This window comes from Solea solea, chromosome 19, assembly GCF_958295425.1.
Source record: "Solea solea chromosome 19, fSolSol10.1, whole genome shotgun sequence".
In the NCBI taxonomy this organism is placed as follows: Eukaryota; Metazoa; Chordata; class Actinopteri; order Pleuronectiformes; family Soleidae; genus Solea; species Solea solea.
In genome coordinates, this window is record NC_081152.1 from 8,907,776 (window position 1) to 8,912,554 (window position 4,779).

A 4,779-nucleotide genomic window follows, 5' to 3' on the forward strand; every position below is an offset into this window, starting at 1 on the left:
AAAATGTGACAAAAAAGTCATATGTTAGTATGTCGTCCAAAATCATGAAAAAACATCATAGTATAGTATGTCATCCAAAATGTGACAAAAAGGTCATAGGTTAGTATGTCGTCTAAAATCATGAAAAAACATCATAGTATAGTATGTCGTCCAAAATGTGACAAAAAAGTCATACTATAGTATGTCGTCCAAAATGTGACAAAAAAGTCATAGGTTAGTATGTCGTCCAAAATCATGAAAAAACATCAAAGTATAGTATGTCGTCCAAAATGTGACAAAAAGGTCATACTATAGTTTGTTGTCCAAAATGTGACAAAGAAGTCATAGTATAGTATGTCGTCCAAAATGTGACAAAGAAGTCAGAGGTTAGTATGTCGTCCAAAATCATGAAAAAACATCATACTATAGTATGTCGTCCAAAATGTGACAAAAAAGTCATAGGTTAGTATGTCGTCCAAAATCATGAAAAAACATCAAAGTATAGTATGTCGTCCAAAATGTGACAAAAAGGTCATACTATAGTTTGTTGTCCAAAATGTGACAAAGAAGTCATAGTATAGTATGTCGTCCAAAATGTGACAAAGAAGTCAGAGGTTAGTATGTCGTCCAAAATCATGAAAAAACATCATAGTATAGTATGTCGTCCAAAATGTGACAAAAAGGTCATAGGTTAGTATGTCGTCCAAAATGTGACAAAAAAGTCATATGTTAGTATGTCATCGAAAATGTGACAAAAAATTCATAGTATAGTATGTCGTCCAAAATGTGACTAAGAAGTCATACTATAGTTTGTTGTCCAAAATGTGACAAAGAAGTCATAGTATAGTATGTAGTCCAAAATGTGACAAAAAAGTCATAGGTTAGTATGTCGTCCAAAATGTGACAAAAGTCATAGGTTAGTATGTCGTCAAAAATGTGACAAAAAAGTCATACTATAGTATGTCGTCTAAAATCATGAAAAAACATCATAGTATAGTATGTCGTCCAAAATGTGACAAAAAAGTCATATGTTAGTATGTCATCGAAAATGTGACAAAAAATTCATAGTATAGTATGTCGTCAAAAATGTGACAAAAAAGTCATACTATAGTATGTCGTCTAAAATCATGAAAAAACATCATAGTATAGTATGTCGTCCAAAATGTGACAAAAAAGTCATACTATAGTATGTCGTCCAAAATGTGACAAAAAAGTCATATGTTAGTAAGTCGTCCAAAATAATGAAAAAACATCATAGTATATAGTATGTCGTCCAAAATGTGACAAAAAGGTCAAACTATAGCTTGTCGTCCAAAATGTGACAAAAAAGTCATATGTTAGTATGTCGTCCAAAATCATGAAAAAACATCATAGTATAGTATGTCGTCCAAAATGTGACAAAAAGGTCATACTATAGATTGTCGTCCAAAATGTGACAAAAAAGTCATATGTTAGTATGTCGTCCAAAATCATGAAAAAACATCATAGTATAGTATGTCGTCCAAAATCATGAAAAAACATCATAGTATAGTATGTCGTCTAAAATGTGACAAAAAAGTCATAGTATAGTTTGTCGTCTAAAATGTGACAAAAAAGTCATAGTATAGTATGTCGTCCAAAATGTGACAAAAAAGTCATAGTATAGTATGTCGTCCAAAATGTGACAAAAAGTCATAGTATAGTATGTCGTCCAAAATGTGACAAAAAAGTCATACTGTAGTATGTCGTCCAAAATGTGACAAAAAAGTCATACTATAGTATGTCGTCCAAAATCTGACAAAAAAGTCATAGTATAGTATGTCGTCCAAATTGTTACAAAAAAGTCATAGGTTAGTATGTCGTCCAAAAATATGAAAAAACATCATAGTATAGTATGTCGTCCAAAATGTGACTAAAAAGTCATAGGTTAGTATGTCGTCCAAAATGTGACTAAAAAGTCATACTAAAGTATGTCGTCCAAAATGTGACAAAATATTCATACTATTTTAGTCGTCCAAAATGTGACAAAAAAGTCATAGTATAGTATGTCGTCAAAAATGTGACAAAAAAGTCATAGTACAGTATGTCGTCCAAAATGTGACAAAAACGTCATAGTATAGTATGTCGTCCAAAATCATGAAAAAACATAGTATGGTATGTCGACCAAAATGTGACAAAAAAGTCATACTATAATATGTGGTCGAAATTGTGACAAAAAAGTCATAGTATAGTATGTCGTCTACAATGTGACAAAAAAGTCATAGTACAGTATGTCGTCCAAAATGTGACAAAAAAGTCATAGTATAGTATGTCGTCCAAAATGTGACAAAAAAGTCATACTATAGTATGTCGTCCAAAATCTGACAAAAAAGTCATAGTATAGTATGTCGTCCAAATTGTGACTAAAAAGTCATAGGTTAGTATGTCATCCAAAATGTGACAAAAACGTCATAGTATAGTATGTCGTCCAAAACCATGAAAAAACATCATAGTATAGTATGTCGTCTAAAATGTGACAAAAAAGTCATACTAAAGTATGTCGTCCAAAATGTGACAAAATATTCATAGTATAGTATGTCGTCAAAAATGTGACAAAGAAGTCATACTATAGTATGTCGTCCAAAATGTGACAAAAAAGTCATAGTATAGTATGTGGTCGAAATTGTGACAAAAAAGTCATACTATAATATGTGGTCGAAATTGTGACAAAAAAGTCATAGTATAGTATGTCGTCTAAAATGTGACAAAAAAGTCATAGTATAGTATTTCGTCCAAAATGTGACAAAAAAGTCATAGTATAGAATGCTGCCAAAATGTGACAAAAAAGTCATAGTTTAGTATGTCGTCCAAAATGTGACAAAAAGTCATAGTATAGTATGTCGTCCAAAATGTGACAAAAAAGTCATACTATAGTATGTCGTCCAAAATGTGACAAAAAAGTCATACTATAGTATGTCGTCCAAAATCTGACAAAAAAGTCATAGTATAGTATGTCGTCCAAATTGTTACAAAAAAGTCATAGGTTAGTATGTCGTCCAAAAATATGAAAAAACATCATAGTATAGTATGTCGTCCAAAATGTGACGAATATGAATGAACAAAACCCTTGAATGATTGTGCAGTCTTTTCTAAACTTTTATTGCTGACATGGGATTGAAACAGTGTCAGTGCTTCAGTCGTGCTCTTGAGAGGTTGCTCAGGCTTCAGTTGTCCACAAGATGTCCCCGTCACTGAAGTGTTGACGCTTTGAATCTTTTTCGACATAGTTGTTCAGAAAGCCTTAGTGCTTCATAAGGCTTCACTTGCCCACCACTGCAATACACAGGCATACAGTATATAACAGGCCCCCAATTTTGTGGTGTCTTATATCACTGGTGGCTAATCTCTGAATACTATACACTCAGTATGAAAATCTGATCCAATCCACGTCTTTGTAATTCCATAACTTCCATATTTCTGTGGTGTCAGAATCAGAATAAGCTAAACTCAGTTGTCTTTCATGTCAGAAAATGAGGCTCAGCACACAGCAGACAAAATATACTGTATTTACTTTTTTATTTGCCAGACTTTATTACTAAGAGAAGCATCAACTTGTCACAAATGCCTTATTGAGGCTTTTACTCAATAATTTACATTGTGGGTCATAAAATGTATAATTGTTTAATAAAGGTTTCTTCTGGGCAGTGGAGTTTATGGCATTTTTACATCTGCATGTGACTGGCAAAGGTTAAGGTTCATGTGACATGAAAGTGCGAAATGGCCACCAAGGTTAAATACTGAAGAGTTCTTTATTTATCTTTCAGACACTGTAAGATCCAGTTTTACTTCTTTAGGTGGTTAAAAAACACACAAAGGGATGGATGCTCCCTTTTTTTTTTAAACATTTTAATTCAAAAAGAGAATATCAAACCAAAATCAGACTCATAATAATTGCCAGAAATCCTCGCATAACATCAAATCACTGTTAGTGTATACACTTTTAATGGACATGGTAGGATTATTTATTCATTAAAAAAAATCCTATGAAAATCAAATCATCATTTCTCTGCGTAGTATTTTGCAACTTAACCTCCAAACACTAGGTGGGGTAAGTGAGCTATTTACAAAGCCAGTTGTGAGTTTAAGATTAGCTGCCATGTCATGGAAAACGTTACCATCACTTTTTGGGTTTTATATCAGAATATATCGAAGTTGACATAATTTAAATAAGAAAGACAGAGGGATTCGATGACTCAGTGTATACTTTGATGTTTCATTTCAACATCTTATGTACCTGTATTTGGGAAGATTTAATTGTTTTATTCCAACGGCTAATATTTCCATGTTTTTGAGTGCCCAAAATTTTACATTAAGTTTATAAAATATTGGTCTGACGTGTATTATTGCACATTTTACGTGACTACATTTAAGTTTTGCGGTTTCTGTTCCTGTGAGGGTATTTTTTCCGACACTTCAGCTAGCCCCTGAAGGCAGCACCGGTCCTGCAAGGATCGGCCGTTTTCGGAACTTTTCGGATCAATGTAACGAACACCTCGTGGGCCACCGTCTTCAAACACCAGTAAAGGACACAGGTGTACATCAGCAGCCGTTGATGACTGACAGCGAGTTACAACCTCGTTGTTTTAAAAGCTAAAAGCATCTTTTTAACAACAGTCATGGCCGGCGGGTGCGGTCTACGGACGAGCCGCGATTCTCTTCCGCCAGTGTACGGCAGCAAAGGGACGACGCGTCCCTCCAGTTGATACGCTTCTCTCCGCCGCGGCCCGGGCGGTCTGGTCTATTTGTCCGTCTCCTAGTTCCGTTGTTGAACCATCTGTTTTT